This window comes from Dermacentor variabilis, chromosome 7, assembly GCF_050947875.1.
Source record: "Dermacentor variabilis isolate Ectoservices chromosome 7, ASM5094787v1, whole genome shotgun sequence".
Lineage (NCBI taxonomy): Eukaryota > Metazoa > Arthropoda > Arachnida > Ixodida > Ixodidae > Dermacentor > Dermacentor variabilis.
Window position 1 is genome coordinate 38294976 of NC_134574.1, and position 15764 is coordinate 38310739.

Sequence of the window (15764 nt, forward strand, 5' to 3'; positions counted from 1 at the left end):
TCGGCCTGGTTATTGGATGATTTCCGTGGATGAGCAAGACCAAGAAAACACCGCTTTGATCACTCCGGATGGCCTCTACCAATTCAAGGTTATGACGTTCGGTTTATGCAATGCCCTCGCCGCGTTCGAACCAATGCTCGACTCTCTGCTTCAAGGTTTCAAATTGTCAACTTGTATTTGTTGCCTCGACAACGTCCTTGTGTTCTCTCTTGCATTTGAGATGGACTTTCAGCGCGCAGAAACTATCCTTGACGTTTTCCCTAAGGCTGGGATCCAGTTAAAGTCATCGAAGTGCCGCTTTTGGCGCCGGCAGATTACAGTGCCAGGCGATCTCATCGATGCTTCTGGAGTACAATCCGACCCGTTGAAGGTTCGAACAGTAAAGGCTTTTCCTGTACCTCAGTCTGTCAAAGGCGTCCAGGTTTTTGTGGGGCTGTGTTCTTATTACCGAGGGTTCGCGAAAGATTTCGCAGCAATCGCTCCACCACTCACTGAATTTCTGAAGAACGACGTGTCTTATACGTGAGGTTCTCTTCAGGCTGCCGCACTTTCACGCCTTATCACAATTCTTACGAATCCACCAGTCTTGCCCCACTTTGACCCGTCCGCACCCACAGAGGCCTTAACCGGTAACAGTGGCTCCTTATCCCAACGCCAACACGGACATGACCGCGTTATAGCCTACGCTAGACAGCTGCTGACAACTGCAGAGTGCAACTATTTGATAACCGAGCGCGAATGTCTTGCCCTCGTCTGGGCTGTCTCAAAGTTCCGTCCATATTTCTATGACGAGCCCTTCTCAGTGAATACAGATCCTACTGGCCGAATCGGTCATTGGGTCCTCCGACTACAAGAATATCCCTACACAGTGACTTATAAGGCGGGACGCCCACACCACGCAGATTGCCTCTCTCGCTATTCAGTCGAAGACGCGACCTCTACGTCTGATGCTGACACCAATGCCTGTGTTCTATCAGTTCTTCCACTGCTCCATGTCACCTACAACCCATCCTTGCTTATAATCATTTACCGCCTGGAATCGCCACTTGCCGACAGTTACCATTGGTTGTTCACACTTCAAGATGACTGCACTCTACCGCCAGAACTTTCATCCCCGCGGCCCTGTATTACTCCTTGTGATCCCTAAACACCTTCCCTCGGCTGTTCTCCACGAACTTCACGACCTCCCCATTGCCGGTCACCTGGGTGTGTCACGTACCTACGACCGCTTCCGCCGATCCTATTTTTGGCGAGGGCTAACTCGCTCCGTTCGAAGATACGTACCTGTGCGTGAGGAATGCCAGGGACGCAAGAGACCATCGATGCTCCCTGCTGGGTACCTTCAACCACTCAACATTCCCATGGAACCATTATTTCGTATTGGTTTGTACTTACTTGGGCTTTGCCTCCTCTTTCTACCTCTGGGAAGAGATGGATCGCTGTGGCCACAGATTAGGCCACACGTAACGCCATCACCCGAGTGCTTCCTACAAGCTGCGTCACGGATGTCGCCGGTTTTGTTCTACGCGACATGATTTTATTACATGGAGCTCTACGACAACTTCTCACAGACCGTGGCCGGACATTCCTATCAAAAGTAATCGTGGACACCATGCAGTCCTGTGCCACGAGGCACAAGCTGTCCACGTCATACCATCCGCAAACAAATAGCCTCACGGAGCGTCTCAATCGCACTCTCACAGACATGCTCGTGAAATATGTCTCTTCAACCACACTGACTGGGACCTCGTTCTACCCTTTGTTACATTAGCTTTTAATTCCTCGCGCCACGACACAGCCAGTTATTCCCCATTTTTCCTTCTGTTCAGCCGTGAAACAGCACTGCCCCTCGACACAACCCTCCCTGTTCACGTGGCACCGACCAGTGAATATGCACTTGACGCCATCGCCCGCTGTGCCCACGCAAGCGAAATTGCCCGTGACCAACGTCTGACATCCCAAGAGAGTCAAAGGCGTTTGTGCGACCTGCGGCACCGGGACGTGCACTTCCCGCCTGGCTCTTAGGTGCTTCTATTGTCTCCGTCACGTTAGGTTGACCTGTCAGAAAAATTGCTGTCTCGTTAGAGAGGCGCATACCGAGTGTTTCATGCCGTCACACCCGTCACCTACGGAATCGCGCCTGATGGCACATTTGCTTCCCAGTCCAGTGATATCGTGCACGTTATACGACTGAAGCAGTATCACCCTCCCAGTGGTGACATTTAGACGCTCTGGGATGTTGCTTCTGCCGCCTTGAGATTATGCTGCCCGCATGTGGTATTTCAATGTTTGAACGAGGCCGTCGGTTCCATCACTTGAGAAACGAGGAGGAAGAACGAACAGGGCTCACGCTGTGAATCTAACTGGCCAGCCCTGCAACCGCTTTTGTACATATAACCTGTAAATATTTGCTCGTCCCACTGACTCGTTCTTGCATAACAATATTTACTGATTTTTTTTTCGCTTCTCAAGCGTCATCCGAGTCGCACGCGGTGTATTGTGGGAACCGAACAAGTCAACTTGCCTTTACTTCGTAGAACCTTGGGGCAGGCTATGAATGTTGTGTAGATAAAGATAAAAATGTATGATAGTTAAGTATAGTCTATGCAAGAAAAAACATAAGGCAGCGATCTCCAGAATTAAAATCATTCTAGAACTGCGCAATATTCAGCCCATTCGGTGGGCAAAAATACGTAGTCACTGAAGTCGAATCTGGTGAACATGGCAAACATTTCGGTTCGCGTCCGTTCGAAGTTTCAAGTGTTCGGGTAGTGTACGAGTTTGTGGGAGCCTAAGCTGCAAACAAATGCTTATATAAGGCAATAAAGGAACGAACGACTCTCGGACAGTTTTCACTTGGCCCTCTAGACGCCAATGTAGTTTAAATGATGAAAATCTTCGTGTAAACAATCACAAAAGTAAGTTTTTAGTTAAGAAATTGTGCATTTTTGTGTAACATTCTTCCACCTTCATTACCTCAATATTCGGTCATTTACTTTTTACAGACATTCTTACAACATTCAATTCGTTTCATTCGCTCAAGTTGTAGAAAATAATTTGAGCATGCACGGTTCCACTCAGAAGTATATCTTTGCTTCAAATTTCTGGCTTCTTATACGCTAATATTGTCCTTCTGCGTTACGTTCAGTTGCCATAAAGACGAAAAAAACTGAGTAGTAAAAGATCAGTGTCGCCGATGTGCTCGAATAGCATACCTTTCTTCATATATTGAAATACCAGTTTATGCGCTAATAATGAAATACGCCTTGAGGCATAGTATTGGAATAAAATTATCTGTCCCATGTTTACTCATATCCTTCACTAAAGCGTTCTCTGGGAAAAACTGAATACATTATTTAGTATGAACAGGAACGTCCAAGAAAAAAACTGACAAGGCTGCACCTTTGACTTAATTGGAATGCCTCACTAATGGATAAGAATGTGTAATTAGCGTTGCGATACCTGCAGTATGAACATTTATTCGTTATTGCATGCACAGTATTTACTTGCGCAGATCTATTGCGCTTTCAGAATACCGCACAAGAAATTGTCACCACGCTCGTTTTCATTTAACTTTGCAAAACAGTCTCTACTATATCACTGGTATGGCAAATAGGACATCAGTCAATATGACCTGCTCCCCACACAGTTCGCGAACACCGAATGAAAGTTATGCCCTGGTTTCTTCGTTCGTTTCCTCAAGTGCAGTGCACACAAAAATACTATGCAACAATATATTGGTCACTGTATATTGTATGACCTACCATTACAAGTCTTCTATAACTTTCTTGTAATTTTTATTTTGCTGTAGAAGATGTAGTTTGAGAACTCCATATGGGGCGTAGCTTTTCATAAGAACTTCAAAAAGATAAGGGCATTTTTGAGAGCATGGTGATCCAAGAAAAATTGAAGACTCGTCGCTCATGCATATCTACTCTTTATTTTATCTACGTGTTGTTTCAAGCGTTCTTAGGAGGCCAGATACACAATTCGTTTTGGTTGAATAGCATTGCTGAAGCATTTGGTCACACATTTAAAATATTGTTGCCGAAAAGGAAGCCCAGCATTTGTATAAGACAGGAGTGCCTCCTGAGCGACTCTATATACTCTGATATTTTTCGCAATCCTGTGTGTATAATTGCTGGTCTTGCCTATTGGGGTATCTTCTGGCGTCGTATTCCTTTTTGCAATCTTCCGGCACATTGTTCTTGTGGTCATCATCCACTAATAGCATGTAACTTGGGAAATCTGAAAATATATAGTATTTGTTCGGTCTCACATAAAACTGATATTTAATAGGTAAATAGGTATAAAACAAATCTCAAAACACACGGCGTAGTTGACATTATATTTATAAACCCAATTTTGAAAACCGCGGTAGCATCAGAGAGAGCAAAATTGCGGGAAGGACATTTGATCAATCATATCTAAATGGAGGTGAAAATGCCAATTTTTTTGTTACGGCGCGGCTACAGTTGTACTGCACCAACTGCTTCATAGAGTCATTATTAAGGTGGTTCCATTAACTTATTGTCATCACTAACGGCCGCAATTATTGACAAATGTTGCCAACAAGCTGTGTACCACGGAACAATTTCTTGCTTAGTTTCGGAATTTATTACTAAGTTTCTTGCTATGTTTATTTTGCCAACATTGAATGCCATCCATCAAGCGCCATTTTTAGGTTTAGATGAGGAACACAGGACACGAAGAAAGAAGTTTCGCACTCGGCTAGTGGTTTGCCAAATACGATGGAAAGTATAAGAAATTTGCACAAATGATTCCCATATGAGAATAGATGTATCATGGATTGAATCCCAGGTCCTCATTTCTGCGAAAGGTTTTCTATTATTCCTAAAAATGCTTCCGCAAAATACTTTTTTATTGAGAAAAATAAGCTTATTCTCGATGTACTTTGCATATTTAGACTAAAGATGAACCTTTGCCGGGACGGTTACGTGTGCCGTCATTTATTGGTTAGGCCACGTGACAAACCTTCAGACAAATATGGCAATATCTAACCATTTTAGTTTCATGCCAACAGGGGTAACTACATGTAGGTATTGAAGAAAGCCCTTTCACGGCATTTTCCCGCTCTAATTATGTAGTAAAGAGTGAGTTCCACTCTTCCATGTCAAAATATATTATTTATAATGTATACGCTGCTGTGTGCAATTTATCCTATGTCATATAAATTCAGACACATTATTTTAAATTATTCAGACACTCATCACGCAATGATGTCGTCGCGGAGCCTCTAGATAACGAACCATGCCAAGATAACAGCGATAAAGGGAGGCCCAATTGCAGTAGACGCCTTGTACACGACGCCATGGCCCAGGCCTGGCTGGTTGACTATCCATTAAGAAAACAGCATTACAGAGCATTGAGGACCGAAAAAGAACGAACGAGCCCTAATTCTGAGTTCTAACTGAGGATTGATTGTAAAGGACATCTACATGTAAATTAGCCATCCTCAATAACGCTGCAAGGCGTGGCAATAAGGAGTGTCTATACACTGCTTTGTTTATAGTAGCATTTCCGTTCGCAGCCAGAGTTATAAGATGGAACTACAGAATATTTGTAGCTACATTGCAGGCAAACGTTTTCTTTCTACCCCAAGCTACCTCGCTCGTCAAAGAGGATGACAGTGATGACAGACCTGCCCGTCAAGTTAAGCAAGAAATGGTTTACGATGATATCATTACGCACGTATTCGACACACTGCAAAAATCGCGGTAAATAACAATATTCCTAAATAGAACAACTAAAAGGACCTTTCGCAAGGAATCCCTACTTACAAAGGCAGGCGTAAGTATAAGAGTCATCTGAAATAGAAATTAAGTGGCGTTAGTTCATTGGGCATAATTATTAGGGTATTTTCTCGTAGAATGTTGGAGTCAGTGTACCAAAAACCTTAGCCTAAGCCCCTCAACAGCGCGCATATATATATATATATATATATTATATATATATATATATATATATATATATATATATATATATATATATATATATATATATATATATATATATAAATATGGTGTAAACTTACCTAACACGAATGAGCCCCACAACATTCCGGTTATAATTTGGTAATGTATAAGGCCCTTTTTCAGGGATAAATACAATATAGCGACACACTCCCTTCAAATAAATGGGTCAAATATGTGGGTGTACTCCGCTGGCCCAATCTCCCTTATGTGCTTCTTTGATGTGATTTCTTAGTAATGCTGCTGTATTACAAAAAACGGTGCTCTCTGTTTTTGTACAGTTTATATATTAGCCGGAATGTGTGTTGCTCTCCTTTATTCAACAGCCTAATAATAGAAGATACTGCCGGCTTGCTTAGATCCTTACTTACTGTATAGCGACCGACCAGACCACTGTAATGATTCCCTTAGGCTTTCTGGGAGCTCAGTAGCTCTCATATGGAGGTACTAAGGCGAGAGCGTCTAATGGCTCATGCTCACGGCCATGGTGGCGTCCGTTCGAGAAACATGCCCCACTGTGGTAGGGGGCACTCGTGAAACGCTCGTACTGGGCATGCACCCAATAGATGGCGCCACCCTCGCGCTCCAAAACGGCGTTGGTAGGCGCTGCTAGCTAGCCGAGTCAGTCAGATGTCTCCGATGCGCGCTTCCGTATCTATAGAAACAAAACGCGCTCGCGCTGCCGAACGAAAGCCCAGGTCTCGCCACGCCCAGCGATAACATTCCAGAGTCTTCCAGCGCCTTACAGAGTCTGCCAACACAGCAAGGTTGAAAGCCAATGGACGGTTGTGACTGAAGCGGCTCAACCGGTCTCCTGAGACGAAGACTAAAGAGGCAGAATGCAAACGACAACAACTTCTTGGCAACAAGCTCCAGTATCAGCAGCAACATCACCAAGGTACTTCAAAGAGAGTATGACAGCTCCCAGATTGTCGCAGCACGAGAAGATTGAAAATCAACGAGAGAAAGCGTCTAAAGCGACTCAAGACGCCTACCGGAACGAGTGCTAAAGAGGCAGAACGCAAGCGACAACAATGGTTGGCATCAGAACCACAACTAAGTACATCATTGAAAAGAGAGCAACCCATTTCCAAAGACCCTTTCATAGAAATGCGCTGCCTCCCAGACTGCAGTTTGCTTCAGCGATCAACTACTTCAACAAGTTTCTCGATCAGGACGCGTTTGGCGCTACATGCTGCGTGTGTGATCACCTATGCTTTACCAACGACTTGGCTAAGGCCCCACAACAGAGCTACGACATTCTGAGCAAACATATCCCTGGCAGACACGTTACTGCATTTAGTGTATGCCATACAAGTCTCCAATCGTTAAGGGAGGCCAAGATACCAAATTTTTGAACGAACAACGGCTACGTCTAACCACCCAGACCACCTCATCTGCCTCGGCTGAATGCAGTCAGCGAGAGACTGAAGTAGCTCTCGACATCATGAATCGGATACTCCAAGTCAGTGCCAAACACCGTCCGATGATTGTACTAGGAATCTTCAACCAAAAGAGCAAAAGTAAGCACGACTTCGTTCAAGGAATGCGAGACTCGCTAGCGCTAATTTTAGTCATGCTAGGAGACAAGGCTACAGCCCAGCACGGCAGCTGCATAGAATTCTTTGAAACATACGCCACAAGATGTTTACAGTACATGTCGAGTGACTTCGGAGATAATAAGGCAACCATCATGGACATCGATCCAGAAAAGCATCAAAGCTTCAACATGTCACGAGCGTCAAGATGAAGTCTGTCCCAGCGACAACTTTGAAGCATATCGTATTGCAAATAAAGACGGGAAAAGCGGTACAGAACGCAAAACAGCACTTGCGGTAACTTTCAACTGATTATTCACTTCAATTCGTAGACATAGAGAGAGAAATGAAGAATGTGCAGAACGGTTAAAACAACACTCATCAGCCTAGCGGGGAAGCGAATTAGCAAAAAAGTCTATGTCTGAGTGAAACAACGAAATGGATGTGTCACTAACACAGGTTTGGCCTTTCTTTTATATGTGATATGCCTTCATCAGTTCGCGTGCAGTCTGGTCGTGGCTTCTCCCCCGAATCTTTATATCCTTAAAAAGTGGTGCACAGAAGCAGGCATTGCATTGCAGTGTGCGCTGACAAGTGCGCCGATTCATATTTCGTAAACTTTTGTTCACGTTCTCTGGCTCAATCATTCGGGCACCATCCTGTCGGCCTTATGTAGGATCTAAGCCAGCAAACACTGACGCGAAGGACAACATAGGGGAAATCACTTGTGCTTAATGAACGAAATGAATAAACGAAAAATAATGCCAAGGAAAGCGAATAAACATACGACTTGCCGCAGGTGGTGAACGATCCCTCAACCTTCGCATTTCGTGTTCAATGCTCTACCAATTGAGCTACCGCGGCGCGTTTCACCGTGCACACATGGATATTTATGTTTCCTTGTTGAACCCTGGAAGTGTTAGCCATCGCCACCACTCACAGACCTTGGCGGCGGACGTGGAACAACCTTTCTGCCGCAGACATGTCTTCCCATCCTGCTCCAGCGCATGATGGGAAGACATGTATGATTGTCTGCAACAGAAACGATGGTGTGCGGGAAGGAGACATTGTGAGAAAGCAGGACTGAAGTCGCGGGAGTAAGGGCATAGTGTCCACCAGGTACAGGTGGACAGGCTAAGACAGGGATGCTGATTGCTGCAAGAGATGGCAGGCGTATAAAATCAGCGGAACGAAGCTGAGTTGGAGCTTGAGCAGGAAGGTCAACGGGGGCCGGTAGGGGTAGGTCAAGTTGTACAACACCGGCGGAACAGTGATTCAGAGCAGAATGGACGGCCAAAAAGTCGAGTCCGAGGATCACATTGTGAGGGCAATGTTCTAGCACACTAAACAAAACAGACGTGTGGCGACCGGCAAAACTGACACGAGCAGTACACATTCCAAGCACAGCCGGAATTCAACTGTCGGCGACCTGGAGTAGTGGAGTCGGAGCAGGGTAAGCACGTTCTTCAAGCGCGTTCTAAGCTCCGCACTGATATTGGAAATTTGGGCTCCAGTGTCGATGAGTGCTGTAACGGGCAAACCATCCACCTCCACGTCCAGAAGTTTCCGATTTGTAGGCAGGGTCAGCAGAGGAATTTCAGGCCGGCGTGCTTGAGCGGCGTCACATCCAGGAGCTGCACCAGTTAGTTTGCCTTCGGAGAGCGGCGACGGTAAGCGGGGGATGGAGAGCGTCGCCGCTAGGGCGATCGGGAGCGGCGACTATGTGGTGATGGTGAGCGGCTGGTCGCGGTGGCTCGAGCGATGTCAGATGCATCTTCAACCTAGGTGGAGAGTGATGGCGGGCGAGGATCCAGTGGGGAGCGGCGGTAGGCGGGAAAGCTTGGTCGAGAATGGGCTGGCCAGGAATTTCGACAGTGACGAGAGATGTTCGCCCACACTTCCACAGTAAAAGCGGATGGGTCTATCGTCATATGTGCGCCATTCGGCCAGGTTTCGATAGCTTGGATATGGACCATATTGGCTCCGGTTAACAGGAGCAGGGGCAGCAGACGAAGCAAAGTCAGGACGGCTGGTGTAGCAGATGGACGGAAGACCCACATTGGCAAGGTATTGGCGAATGACCGACTGAATAAGAGACACAAGCGGCCGGGAATCGTGAAAGCACTGCGTCACTGGCGTGGCAGGAGACGCTGCTTCGATTTCTCGCCGAACGATGCGTAGCACGTTCCCGCAGCAGGTGGGCTTACGCGGTGGACAAATGTCTTCGCACGTCGATGAAGCTGCGGTATTAGGTAGACGCGTATACTGTTGAACTATGCGGTGACTCTTCGCGAAGCGGCGAAATTCGTTATTGATTTCATTGACCGTTCTTATGTTCTTATAAACAAGCAGGTTAAGCGCTTTGTCCGCGATGCCTTTAAAAACATGGCTGACGTTCTCTGCCTCTGCCATATTGTTATCCACGTTGCGGCAAAGAGAGAGCGCGTCCTGGATATATGCCACGTGAGATTCAGTGGACGTCTGTACACGGGTCCCAAGGTCCTTCTTCGCAGCACGTTGGCGGACGACGGGCTTGCCGAACAAATCTCCAAGCTTCTGTTTGCACTGGTCCCAATTCGTTATCTCTTCTTAGTGTGTTTCGAACCTGACCCGTGCTGTTTTCTTGAGGTAGAATAGGATATTGGCAAGCATAGATGTGTTATCCCACCTGTTGTGTGCGCTGGCCCGTTCGTAATTCTGCAACTAGCCATCGACGTCAACGTTGTCGATCCAGGAAAACATGCCAGCGTCGCGAGGCTGGGCCAAGATGACCGTCGGTGGCGACGACGGGGCCGGGGTTAAACTCTCTCCTTCGAATGACATGACGGCCCGGTTACGTCCGCTGCGGAGTTCCGTCTTGCGCAAGTGATTACCCCGCACCTCCACCAAGATGTTACGGGAAGGAAGAAGCGTGCACAGATAGCTTTTCATGGCAGAGCCACAAGCGTAGAGCAGTGATAAAACTTAAATATTCTTCTACGTCTCTAAGGCCACCATCATCGTCCTCGTCTTCCCACATTTCCGACTGTGAGAATAAAATGTAAATAAATAAACGTGCTATATGAATACGCTTTATTACTGTCCTTTAGATCTGATACTGTAAAAAAGTGGCGGTTTTATGCACAGTGCAGCTGAGTTGCAGCTAAATCCTTCTTCGTGTCTTAACAGACACTCTGAAAGCTGGTATGTGCCACGGCCACGCTCAAACTATGGCTTTCAAACATAAGTTATTGCTTGCCGAAAACATTAAATAAATTCAAGATTTTTTATGAGAACGTTCGCACACTCCTTAACACTTCTATTTTAAGCATTCTGTGTCAAATACGTTCAGTTAAATTTCACGTTTCGTAAGATATACCTTCTGTGGATATCGTTTTGTCTTTTGACACCAACGTTGAAATGAATTTCGCTTTTATGGCCATGCTGCCTTAGTGAACCGGGGACGTAGGGCTAGTCATTTTGCAGCTTTTTTTCCCTCGTCCCAACCACTTATGTGAAACTCCAGGTATGTTGTAAATAAACGAACTTGAACTAGAAAAAAAAACATCAGTGTGTGCCAATTGACTCTATTCCCTCTAGATTCTCATCCCGCCCCTCAAATGCCTTCAGGGGCCTCCCGCAGCGTTCCCGCTTTCCCGGCTGTCTTGCCGTGTATTGCACGGCTTTTTCTACTGCAAATACTATAGTAGTATATTAATGCAGAGCACGTGCCTTTTAGCCCAAACCGATACGCGCAAGATTCAAATCTTCAAAATGTGGTAAAGCAACTCTCACCAATGTTTCAAAAGGAATCAATGCCGCAGAGACCCAATGTCTGACACGCTCCCGCACGCACTAAACTACGCGGCCATGCTCTAACTTTCCTACCAAAACACGCACAGTAAAACCAGTAACAGCATATAGTCTTGCCACCTCGAAGCCACCCTTTAAAGGCTACAAAGACTCAACGTCCCCCCCCTTGCTGCACGTGTTGAAGCACGTGGCACGATATGACGCGCTAACAATCCTGCAAACCCACATGTTCACGAAACACACCCACGCACACGAAAAAAGAGGGAGACAAAAAAAAAGAAACCACCCCATTACTACTTAAAGACTAAAAAATTAGCAAATTAAAAATAGAAGCAAGCTCTAAGGATGCACAAGAACTTATTATTTCATCGCAGCCACGGATAACCGAAAAGCCCCTCCATGCGCCACAAAATCTCGTATATGCAAGCAACATTGTCTTCCGGTTGTTGATCGCTTGTGCGCACGTACGCAACCATAGATGAAAGCTTCGGCCGCTCCGATGACAACACAAGCGCCCCCTACTGGAGTCTACGCACGGACTCCGTATACGGACATATTCTACGCACGGACCCTACCGCGGGTGCGAGCATGAGCGATTAAGACGAAGCTTTTGCTCGGGCCCAACTCCGACGCGGCTTATTCAAGTACATGTAAAACGTAAAAACGTTTTTTCTGAGATAACCTCTGAACCGATTTTAATGAAATTTGTTTCATTTCAGAGGAAAAGCTAAATTCTAGTGAGTGCTGGAAGCGCAATTTCGATTGAGGGCCTGAATTTTGTTGAAACGATTTTCAAAATTAACAAGTTGGAAAATAATAGAAGCACGGAGTTCACAAATTAATATCTCTGCCTCAAGAATATATATTACGGTCCTCCAAGCGGCACCTACTAGACCACTAAAAGCGGACAAACTGAATTTGTCATTTTATATCTTGCGTAAATTTGTTACGTCATGTACAAGGGTTCGGCAAAAGGTGTATTTCCATATTATTAAATTTTTCTGAGATTTATATGCGACATATAAATTTTTTCCACTTTAGACGTACTATTATATGCAATTCACGGAACTGTGATATCCTTTTTCATTGCCGAGTTACAGAGTTGTAAACATAATAGTTTAGCTTCCTGAAAATTGTAGAATTTCGCCAAATTTTAATAAACTATTCACAACATCAATTAAAAATTGGAAGCAAGCAGTCACTAGATTATACGTTCTTGTTTAAATGCAACAAACCTCGTCAACTGTGGCGTTGTGGTTACTGAGGAAAACGAATGTGAGAGAGAGAGAAAAAATGATAAATGATTGGTAGCGAGGTTAAAATGTACTTCTATAAAAGCACCCGAGCTAATGCTTCCTGTTAAAGGTTTAAGCCTTAAAACCTACATTTCTATTATTGGCCATACATGATCATTGGTAAATAGAATGTGACAAGTCATTCAATATAACCTCTTTTATGCTCCTTTCATCACTTCTTCTTTTGCATGTGGTCCAATAATTATCCCAACTACATTGATTGATTATTAGTAAGAATGTTGCTTCCACATCTGCACTTGACTGTTTCGTTTAAGATATACGCTCCACTAATATACCCAATAAAGCTGACAGTGTATAGATATGTAGAATAGAGAACAGGCATAATTCATTTCTTTGGCTATGAGCTCTACTGCGACAGCAGTATACTCGTACAGCGAAGTCCACCATCTGATTTACGCTTCCCTGCTTCTTGCACAAAATAAGGCTCTCACCCACTACAGGGAATGGACATAAATTTCGCGGCCATTCTGTGCACGGATGGGGGAGGGATTCATTAGAGATGTGGTAATCTAATGAATCAATTATAAATAGGTTTTATAGAATACTTGTTATAATATTCATCAACTACCACAAAAGAACTAATAAAATAATTAAATAATGTCAATACATCTGTGATAATGCACAACGCAAAGTCTTTATTAAATACAGAAGTTGTGACTTATTTTTTGTATTGACATTATTGTGACAACTTTCTTTGTATATGGCAATAATACATGGTGTTGAATCGCAAATATGAATATGCAAACACTTCATCACTCTCGCACTACACTCCCCTTGTATAGGCGTGGTAAAAAGCGAGAGTGTTAGAGCTACAATCATTTCTTTTTTATTTCTTAAATTTACAAAAATGCTAGTTCGAGCTCCCAGAAAGGCTGCCACCGGCGTTGTCGCATCAATTGTGAGATCCCAACGCATTGTCATCACCTGAGAACTATGCATATTCCATCAGTGTGATTTTGCTGGTGTTCGCCAGGCCGTTTAGGCAGTTTTGTAATTGTGGTGTTGCGACTTGCGTGCCTCGTGCTCATAATGGTCGTGCGTCAACACATGCAATTGTTGGCAGCACCTTTAGTTTTTCTTTTGAGTCGAGAGACAAACAGTCAAAGTATGGTAACTGAGTGCTAGGAATTTGCTTTGCAGGCGTACATCTTGTCTTGCAAGCGACGGCGACTGTAGTGGTTGATTTCATAGCCCAAACCAATACGCGCAGGATTCAAATCATCTAGGATCGCGCAGGAATCCTGCGCGCAGATCGTGCAGGATGCAAATCTGATTTCATATGTGATACGGTAGCCTTCATTCGGACATCACCAGACGCTTCCGTCTACCCCAACTTTCTTTCTTCTCACTGCTCTGAGAACTGACGCTTTGTTTGAGTGACGCACCGTTTCTCTTACTCAAATCTGGATTGCCTTGCATTCAGACTTTATTTTTATTTTATTTTTTTATTTATTTATTTCTCGTTTGTTTTGTGCATTTTGGTGAAGTTGCATTGCGATTTAAAACTAAAATGAAATTTCGCGATCTTACGCAGCAAAAAAGAACTGAATTTGATGATAAGGCACGCCATAGGGAGGGACTCCGCAATAATTTTGATCACCTGGGGTTTCCACACTGTGCACACAATGCGCGATACACGGACGCTCTCGCATCTCACGCCCAGCCGAAGTGCGATCGCGCGTCCTGGGGTTCATAAGCGCAATGCCATAGCGACAACGCTGCCACGGCTGCTGTGGTGTGACCTGTGCAATAAGGTTTGAGAATTTGTGTGACAATAATGTTTCTGGTTTCCGTCCAGTCTCCTCCGGTTGGCTGTACCTTGCAGCCTATATCTCAAAGCATTTTATGTTTTCAAACAATACACAAGCAAACGTCCAAGCATCTACTTGCTGATTTCATCAGTCCACAGTATGAGCACAGAACTACGGTTTATATGTATACATTAAAAAGGCGTCTTTATAGTGAGCTGTCAGCCTCCTAATGAAACACAAAAAAGCAAAAATACCAGAACATTTTTTTCCGTAAATGCACAATTTGTAGTTTGCACTTACCGAGTGCTAGCTGTTAACATGGTTGCATATATGATGGCCATGCATAGCTGAATTTATTGATTACTGCGCACATAAAGACCCCACTACAACGACAGCAATACTTAACAACAGTAATATATTAACAATGGTGAAACATGGAGCAAAAATAGAAGCTTTGCAATATATACTTACAGGTGATATTTCTACAGGTTTTCCCTAATGAAAAGACAAAAGAGTACGGTTAGTCTCACCGGTAGTAATCTTTTGTATAGTAAAAATTGGCAACCATTACACTCTGTGAAGATGGAATGGCAGCAAAAGCTGACGACAGTCAGAGCTCTCAACGGAGAAGCAAAATGCTTCACCTCCGCCCCGGGTGGACCCGAAGATAGTGCAATATCGTGCCGACCTGCGGAGGAGGTGACGCAGGCGTTAAGCACCCCCTCCCCATACGAGGGCCGATCCCGAAGTTATTGCAATTCCGGACCGACCCACGGTGGAGGTGAAGCAGCCGCTTAGCCCACCCCATACGTGGACCGATCCCAAGGATAGTGCGATGCCGAGCCGACCAGCGGCAAATGTGTAGCAGGCGTTAAGCACTCCCCATATGTCGGTCCATCCGGAATATGCCGAAAGGCGCGTTACAGGTTCCTGAGCCCACAGGGGTATGTGGATATGAGCCTGAACCCCTTCTGCGCTACCACCAAAATCGGCCCACCTGATCATCTTTTGTGGTGACGGTTGCCGAAAAAACTACGGAAGGTTAACAATATACAGCTTTCGCTCTAATATAATAATAATGATAGTAATAATACCTATTATATCCGCTCACGTAACAGTTATAACACATCCAGCTCGCATAAGCGACGTAGCTTGTGTGCGCGAGCCGGGCAATAGGTTGGCACTTGTAGTACTAATACGTGTACAAACGGTTGACGAAAGCACTAACAACAAAATGAAAGAATATTATAACATAAAACGAAATTGGGTGATGTGATAGTGAGAAGGCAGGCACATACCATGCCTATCAGGCATATTAAAGAAAGACATTGACATAAAAATAACTTCTCGATCAGTTTGCACGCATGGTTCTAA

General features: G+C 44.8%; 1 long non-coding RNA gene across 1 annotated transcript; it reads right to left on the minus strand.

The window, feature by feature from the left end:
- Positions 1-3930: 3930 nt before the first annotated feature.
- LOC142589007 (uncharacterized) lies at positions 3931-14885 on the minus strand. Its single transcript, XR_012829769.1, has 3 exons — positions 14862-14885; positions 5802-5828; positions 3931-4248 (listed from the first exon to the last, which is right to left on the minus strand). It is a non-coding gene; the product is annotated as an uncharacterized LOC142589007 (long non-coding RNA).
- Between the last annotated feature and the right edge of the window lie 879 nt (positions 14886-15764).